The following is a 9,644-nucleotide window of genomic DNA, read 5'->3' on the forward strand; positions in this document are numbered from 1 at the left end:
TTTTTTCATTTATAATAGATGATTGGAGAGAGAAGAGCTTCAGATGTTGGAACAGGGGCTCCCAGCTATTTGGCTTCCCTCCAGAGAACAGAGCTCTGTTCCTCAGGAAGTGTCTATGCCTGAGCTGATAGGTAGTCTCTGTCTGTTGGTAAACACCCTTCAGGAGATGGCAACCCAAAATAACAACAACTATAATAATAATAATGTATCCACTGATAACCAGCCTGATCCCTTAACAGCAACATACCCCATATGACCAACTCATAACATGACACCCAGTTTGCAGCCTCCTCTTCCTTATGACACTAATCCAGTCGCCATGGTTGATCAATCAGCCATGTGTGGTCCACCCAATTTTTGGCCTTCTACATTCTAACATCATAATAACACACTATAACACTCTAGACTTATAATCTTTGCTTTTGTTTTTACGTTTTTGAACAGAAGAGTTTTAGAATTTAGGATGTCCACTCTATATAGGTTTGTAAATAAATATAGGCTTTAGTTTTTTAGAGCATATAACTTTATAAGCTGTTAGGATAAAATTTCTGCTATGTTTAAGATTAAAAAGAAAAAACTTTTGTAACCCAATAACTTAAAAAAAAAGTTTTCATTGCAATATTCATGCAGCCTCTTGACAGACAGCACCACAGCACCCCTGCACAGCTACGCCAATGACAGGTGTGGCTAACTCGCACACAAAAACTATTGTTTATTTTTTGGGCAGCAGACCTTTGACATACAGGAGCACAGCACCCCTGCGCACCTACGCCAATGACAGGTATGGATAACATGTACACAAAAAAAATTGTTTCATTATTATTTTGGGCAGCAGCCCCTCGACAGACAGCAGCACAGCACCCCTGTGCAGCTATGCCGATGACAGGTGTGGCTAACACGCCACACAAAAAAAATAATATTTTTTTTAACACTGGGGTGAACCCCTGAAAAGAGGCAGCAGCTCCTTAACAGAGAGCAGCACAGCACCCCTGCACTGATGACAAGTGTGGCTAACACTCATTTTTATTTTTTTTTCACACTGGGGATGGGAGAAGAGCACCCCTGAAGGACAGAGCACCACCCCCTGGACAACACAGCACTACAGCCAGCCCCTATGGACAGGACAAGTACAACAGCCAGCGCCTATGGACAGGACAATGACAGCCAGCCAGCCCCTATGGACAGGACAACAACAGCCAGCCAGCCCCTATGGACATTGCAACAGCCAGCCCCTATGGACAGGACAACAACAGCCAGCAAGCCAGCCCCTATATACATGAAAACAGCCAGCCAACCAGCCCCTCTATAGAAGACAACAGCCAGCCAGCCCTTATGGACAACAGTAGCCAGTCCCTAACACAACACAACACAACAGCACAGCTCCCTCCCTCTTCACTCTCCACAGCCGGAATGAAAAATGGCGGCAAATCGCGGGACCTTTATAGAATCCAAAACCTGCGAGAATCCGACAGCGGGATGATGAGGTTTTGCCTCGTTTTCAGATCCGAGTCAGATGGGAAAACCCGAGCCGACTCGTATCTGCCTCCGATCCCCATAATTCGTGTGGGTTCGGTTCTCAGGGAACCAAACCCGCTCATCTCTAGTGGCCAAGCAGTTGTATCAAACACCATTATGGCATCCAAATTGTCTCGAAAAAACCCAATTGAGCTGGTGAAGTGCCATAATAATCTGTAATCAGATTATTATGGCACGTACCTGTATTATGGCCATTTATACACCTGGTGAAGAAAGGAAATGGGTCCATACACTTGGCTATAACTGGTGCTGCCTGGACAAGAACCCCTTGCCTGGTGTTGGCAGAATGACAGTCCTAGCCTCGTTAAACTCTCTAGGAATTCTACCTGAAGTGAACATGTGATTATACAAAGATGTGGGTGTAGGTAAACTCTCTAGGATTTTATAGTAGTCTGCATTTAATCCATCTGGGCTAGGTGGCTTGCCATTTGGTAGTGATTTCACGGTATCATTAACTTCTACCTCAGTAATTAGCCTCTACTGTACTCAGTAGAAGTGTAGAAAAGCCCGCCTCTTGTAAAAATTTAATTTCCCCCATTTCATTGCCTGAATTGGCGGTGCTCAATGCTGATAATAATGGATAAATGCACTACGAATGTCAGCTAGCTGTAATAGAGGAGTGTGTGAGTGGCACCCAAGTTGTATGCCGTCACCACCGAACAATACGTGCCGATAGCTTCTTGGACATGGAACTGTTGCCTAGGTAAGAGCACGGCCGTCAGTAAGTGTCAATAAAGTCTACAAAGCTGTGGCAGGTAAGTTGTCATTGCTGGCGAAACACTTCTGAGTGAGTGAGATAAATGGGGAATCTCCAGTATATGAAATATTATTTAGGGACATCTCACTTTGAAGTCATGGAAATTTATTGCATGATGATATCTTTAATACAAGATGATTTTATGTTAGAGAAAACAAAGGGGAACATTAGTAAAGAGTCTATGTGAAAATGTGTCCCGTGTGGGTGGGAATAAAATGTGTATTACTGGTATATATAAACCATTCAAAAACCCCGCACACACACACGCACAGCTTTGCGTCCTGGGCAGCGGTGTCACGGTCCTGCATTTTGGCTAAGTCACAGGTCATATACTTATTGCCACTAGAGCAGCTTTGTCCCAATATTGGAAACTCCCTGATCCTCCTCCTTCCTTCTCTGAGATTGTCTCCCCAGCAGTCAGAGGAGCTATGTTGATGTGTCCCCTAAGAACAGGTTTAGATGTTGCCCAGGAGAAAGCGTTCCCATCAGTATGTGCTATATTGTTGTTGACAAAGTTGTGCCAGTTATGAATTATGTGCTGGTAAAATGATTGGTGAGATGACCTACAGAGGCCCGGGTAATCCACACCTGCACTCCCTCTTCTCTGCGCCCCTGCACACACTCACAGAATAAGGGCCATGTTACCTATGGCCTGACACCTTGGCCGGGATGTACTAAGGTTGCGGTGACCATTCCGCCAGTCACCGCTACCTTACTAATTGCATATGTACTAACATATGCGAATAGTATTGCAAAGGACAGCTCTTGCGATAAGAGCTGTCCTTTGCGATGCAGCCAATGACGGGTGACGGGTCTCCATGGGACCCTGCCCACTCCGAGTCCCGGGGGTTCCTGCTGGTCACCTGTGCAGGGAGCCCCGGGCTCCTCCTCCTCCCTGCACCCGGAAGAAGTTTAGGAGGAGGAGGAGGCGGAGGACCCAGCAGGAGCACGGGACGGCAACCATGGAGAGCAGGGGAGTGGGGATCAGCGCTGGGCGACATCGGGGCGGCGGCGAAGCATTGAATGCCAGGTGTGGTAAGAAGTCCATAGGCTTCTATAGGGTAACGCCAGGTTTTTCTGGCTTTACCATCCACACCGAAAACAGGGTGGCCGGGGCTTAGTACATATGGAAATGCGGTAAAAACCCAGAAAAAGGGGTTTTTACCACATTTTTCCTTTAGTACATCACGGCCCTTGTGACTAGTGGAGGATAAATGATTTTCTGTAACAACCAGTAAGGTAGAGATGAGCTCTTTCCACCAAGTTCGGATCTGTAACTGAAGCAAAACTAAACTTTTTTTGTGGATCCAAAACACATGAGAACCTTCCTGGAAAATGTCATTTTGCTTCGGTCTCAGGCCCTGATTTAGAGCCGGACGCTCTGACAGAGCACTCGCTCTGAATCAGGGCCGTCCCTCCTTCCTTTTGGAGCGACCTCCTGGCCGCTCGCATGGCTGTGGGTGACCACCCACGGCTATAGCAAGCGGCCAAAAGGATGGTCGCGATGGTCAAGACCATCGCGACCATCGGTCTTGCGACGAGACCCTTGCGGTAGGGTCTCGCTGCCGCAAGCCCTGGAGTGCTTTTGGCTCTATCAGAGCCAAAATCACTCCCACTGACATCACTAGTGATGTCAGTGGGGCCGCCCCAGACGGTAGGTGTTCCCATGGGAACGCCTCCGTCTGAGCAGCCACACCCCAGCACGCCCACCAAAGGGGGCGTGCTGTCAATCACCATCGACAGCACGCCCCCTTTGGTGCGAGACCCATCATTTCGGGTCTCGCGCATGTGCACGACAGAGCCGTCTCCGTCGTGCGCATGCGCACTTGGACAACATCGACCCGCTTGCGAGCGCTCAGCGCTCGCGAGCGGGTCTGAATCAGGCCCTCAGACCTGCACTTGGTGGGAAGGACGAAGCTAAATCCATTCATTTAGTTTTCATTACATTTTTTTTTTTTTTTAAATAAAATGTTCTTAGTGCTTCTTCTGCTTAATATTCCCGACTCATAATGCACAAATAGTGGTTTTGTTTTGTTTTTGTGTACAATTATTTCTGCTTACTCCCTCAGTGTATGCCTCATTCTAGCTATTGTGTTACTGAAACATACAATTAAGCCTTTCAGTTTAAATTGCAAATATGTAAACACAGCTGTTGTTTATCTCATCACATACTTTTCTGCATTTTCCTGTATAAGTGAAGTCGCATAGGATGTGTTTTCTTTTCCTTGTCTCATATTATTGACAGATTTAGACAGTGTATTTACAGTATATACCAGAAGTATAAAACAGGATTAAACACAATGGGCTCGATCCAGTTAGGTTCGAAGGGGGCACACAATTCGCTCTACCTTTGTTGCCTGATCTCACGATGGACTTGAACATTTGAGTGCAAGTCGCGCAGAACCGTAAGTAGCATACAGCAGTCTCGCATGCGCAGAAGGTCTCCCCTTTGTGATTTTATCCGCAATTGTACATGCATACGGCATTACTAAATGCTGCTATGTAGTGGTGTGATGCATCCCATCCACAGCCTGTAAAATGACAGCTAGGAGCTGATTGGTTGGTACTTTATCTCTCTCAAAGGCTTGATACTGTACATCTCTTCGTAAAGCTACATACACACACAATGATTTTGTAAATTAACAATATTAGTAAATGATTTTAATTAATTTTTTCAAGGGAAAAATGAACGAATATCGTTTACTAAAATCGTTCATTTACTAAATGTAATGAACGATTTTTTTGAACTGCAAACGATTTTTGCATATTCCCTTCATGAAAATCGTTAAGTTGATCAGTCTGACTGAACTACAAACTACAAACGTGAACGCGCATGAATGATAATCGTTCATCGTTTTAACTTAGAAAGTGAACAATTTTTTTCAACGATTGAACAATAAACGATATCGTTATCGATAATTGTTCAAAAATCGTTGTGTGTGTATGCACCATTTGTATTAAATATTATTCTACTTCTATGCTTTTTTTAGCTTCCCTCTCTGTCGTTTCAATCCAGAACCTTGCCAAGCATGATAGTGTTGTGATCAATAGTAAAGTGCGGGAGCTGCAAGCCTCCCATGTTTTATGACCATGGCTCCCTCCCACCACACAAACACGTCTCTCGGTGCTTGCTGTGGGCCCAGAGACTTCTTGAGTAGAGTTACCAGAACTTCCAAAAGTACCAGATCTTTGGAAAAAATTTCATTGTTATGATATTCATCCTCCCTAATGAGAAGCAGTTTCTGGGGTGGCAGCCTCTCAAGTGTATACGTACTTTGTTTACAAGTGACAGAAGGTTAACATTAAACAGTTGAGACATTTGCATAGCGATGCCCTCCACCTTCAGATACCTTATTTGGGTCGGAAGCCATTCATCTGCAATAGCTTGTCTCTGCATGTGTTGGCAAGTTGAAGAATTATGTGCTGGAAACAGGAAACAAGTGATAATGGAGTACAGGGCCGGTTCTAGAGTTTGTGGAGCTCAGGGCGAGATTTTCCTTTGGCGCCCAGAGCTTATGGGATGTGGCCTGATCGTGGGCTTGGCCATGGGAGACAAAATTAACCCATAAAGAAAATAGTACAGGGGGGGGCTCCATTTTCCAGAGGCGGGGGGCGGGCATTTGAAAAGGGGGGAGCCGTTTGCCAGGCAGGCAGGTTCCTCCTCCTTGCTCCTGCTACTCCGTCTACTCACTATGTCTGCTCCCAGAATGCTATGTGCGACAACGTCAAGAGGTGCGATGTTGTCACGCCCACCCAGGACTGGCATTCTGGGAGATTGGGACTTCCAATGGTATGGCGCCGTGGTCATTGTAAATTTGATGCCACCGCACCTTACATATGGTGGCAGAGAAGAGCAGATGGGCGCTGTCAGATTAAACGTCGCCGGGGGTGTGACTACGATAGCCCTGCTTGCCCATCCCTAGAACTGCTACTGATGGTGCAATGCAGGGGGAGTGACGGTGACGATGTTATTATTATAGGAATGATGCCCTAGGGTTGTAAAAAAAAAACGACAGCTTGTTAGACATTTTGGGACAAATAAAGAAAGATAAAGAGGAGAGAGATAAAGTACGATCCAGTCAGCTCCTAACTGTCAATTTACAGGCTGTGTTTATAAAATGACAGTTAGGAGCTGATTGGTTGGTACTTTATCTTTCTTCACTTTACCTCTCTCCGAGGCTTAAGCTGCGTATCCACTACGCGATGTTACTGAGCCATTGCACAATTACGACATTGTAATCGTGCAATTGCTCAGTAATCGGGCACAAATCGGGCACTATTGTGTCGGAAACGACCAGCAACGCCCGCTCCCGCTGGTCGTTTCCAACATCAATTACCTACTGAACATGCCGGTCAATCTGCCAATAACGACAGATTGCCCATGTTCAGAGATGATTGATGAGCCTACACTGAGTGATCAAACGTTTAGTGTAGGCACTGCAGGGTGAAGGGGAACGATGGTATGATTACAATGTCATAATCGTACTGTTGTGCCAGTGTCTGCTAGTGAGTGAATAGACCCCTATGTACTAAGCCTTGAGAAGAGATAAAGTGGAAGAGATAAAGTACCAACCAATTAGCTCCTAACTGCCACTTTACAGGCTTTATTGAAAAATGAGTCAGCAGCTGATTGGTTGGTACTTTATCTCTCTCCAAGGTTTAGTACATAGACCCCTTAGAAAGGGGATCGCATCTGCACCTCTCTAGGCTGACTGTGAGGTTCTTTATTTACAGTAGTTGTCCCATGTGTTTAGCTGATGAAAGGCATCTACAGCATGTTTAGAGTGGTAAAGATGAAAACACTGCATGCATCCCCAGACCCTCCAACATTTCCTAGTAAGAACCCGGTACATGGGGGGCATGACCGCAGATAAAGGGGCGTGGTAATCGGTAAAGGGGCGTGTCCATGGGGGCTGGAGGCATCGGACGCTGGCTAGTTTAGAACATGCAGTAATATACTGCATGTTCTGTATACCGGCGCTGGCGGTCAGGGCAGAGAAGCACGGAGGTCGGCTGTCACTCAGCAGCGCTGCGGGAGTCCTGTGTCCCAGCAGCGCTGCTTAACAAATCTGGTGAGTGTACAAAACGGTACAGCCCCGTTTGCCGGTACAGACCATTAGAAAACGGTACTGTACCGGCTAAAACGGTATAGTTGGAGGGTATGCATCCCTTCCCCTTCCATTCCGCCGCCTCAAACTCTCCTCTCCTGGCTATAAGCTCTCACAAGCAGAACTTCTCTTCTCCTATCGCCTTGTCTGCTCCCACATTGTCCTTCTAGGCGTCCTTACATCATGTCTACTGCACGTTCTGCAGATCACTGGCTTGATCTATACCTTACCTATTATGTCATATGTATGGTATTATGCTATATTCAGAGCTGCAGAGTTTTGTGGTGCCTTAAAATGAGTGGTAACAATAATAATAAGTAGCTGTTGCCTGCGGCTTCACCCAAAATGAAATCACTTCTGCCAACATTTTTTTATTTGAGGTGTTCTAGTTGTATTGCTTTGTATATGGGGTCCTGTGCGGGAGTTTTTCCTCTGGAGAGGTAGTGGCCACGCCCCCACAGTATAAGCAGGGCCCCACAGATGTCAGAGGGGTCTATTTACTAAGCAGTGTTAGGAGACAGAGGGCCTGATTCAGAGCCGGATGCTATTTGCTCTCGCTCGTTCAGAAAAAGGGGCCGGATATTTAAATAGAGCGCTCGCTCTTTGCGGTCTGTTGACGCCTCTATGTCTGAACGAGCGAACGAAACATGCGCTCGCTATTTTTTCAAAAACGCCCCCTGGCCGCTCGCATCCTACGTCATCTCCGCTATTTATTAGATTAATTGAGTACACCGAAAGGCGTATGAACTGCTCGCAGTGCTTGTAGTAGCATTTTCCTACCGCAATCATGCGAGCAGTTCAGGCTAAAAGAACCAAGTGACGTGGTCGATGACGCTGCTTTGTTAATTATGCACACCCTTAAAACGCCCGTTTTGACCGTTTGGCACGTCTGCGTTCGGATCTCCACTCCCCGTTTTCAAGCACCTTCCCCTGTTACCACCCACAAACGCCTCATTCTGTCACTCAAATTAGCAGGCATTCGCTATTTTGCGAGCACACAATTTCCGACCGCAATGACTGGTTCGCGCATGCGTATTACAACCCATACGCATGCGCAGTTGTGCGAACATCGCTTGGAGCGAACGAGCGGCCGCTTACGAGCGGCTCTGAATCAGGCCCAGAGTGAAAAGTGATAAGGTGCCAGCCAATCAGCTCCCAGCTATCATTTTTCAAACACAGCCTGTGAGATGGCAGTTGGGAGCTGATTGGCTGGCACCTTATCACTTTTCACTCTGTCTCCATCACTGCTTAGTAAATAGAACCCTTAATTGCCTTTTATGTCACACATACATAATTGGCATAGTTGCCAACTTTCTCCATGCGCCCCCCGGCACAATGGGGGAAAGTGAGATTACCTGTATTGTACAGCAGAGGGTGTGGCTACGATGACGCAATTTAGCACGAATCACGTCATCTGCCCACTTCATCCGGTAGGTAGGCAGATGGGGGTGGGTGGCAGCCGGATTTTGGGAACCTCTCAAATGTGGCCACATAGGGCTTGATTCAGACTCGGTCGCTAGCAACCGTCCGCTCACTGCTGCCGATGTTCGCTAATCTGCGTATGCATCGCAGTGCACGAACTACTCATAGCGATCGGGACCCGCTCGCCCTTAAAAGACAGCCCAGTGTAATGAGTGACAGGAGAGGCCAATTGTGGGCGGTAACGGGCAGTTCAGTAAAAACGGGGGAGTGAAGGTGCGAATGCAGGCGTGCCTGAGTGTCTCAACGCCGTTTCAGAGGCGTGCATAATTAACAGGCAGCGTCATAGTACACGTCACCAGCCTTTTTTTTACACTGAAATCCTTGCAGTCCTTGCGGTAGGGTAGAGGCAACCACAAGCGCTGCTATCGCTTCCGATGGTCCTCGATGTACCAATGTTTTAATATACTTCCTGGAGATGACGTGCGCTAGTGGGCATCTCACCATACGCTAATGGGCGTCTGCATACACAAAGTGATCGCTTGTCAAGACATAGTGGGCGTGCTTACGCCTTGCCGTGCGATCGCCTGTCTTGACATCACTTAGCTGAATTTGCATACAGAGGGAGCGAGCGGCCGCATCTAGCGAACGAGTCTGAATGAGGCCCATAGTATTTCCTTTTATGGTATTAGGGGAGTTACTATAGTACGCTTCTTATAAATGATGTCAGTGATCACTAATCTTTGATTAATGCCTTTATACGTTACTGGTGTCACTATTGATTCTTAAAGGCTCAGGTGAGTCCTGAAACATTACCTTAATCA

The sequence above is a fragment of the Taudactylus pleione genome, unplaced genomic scaffold (assembly GCF_031769625.1).
Source record: "Taudactylus pleione unplaced genomic scaffold, aTauple2 ptg000638l, whole genome shotgun sequence".
In the NCBI taxonomy this organism is placed as follows: Eukaryota; Metazoa; Chordata; class Amphibia; order Anura; family Myobatrachidae; genus Taudactylus; species Taudactylus pleione.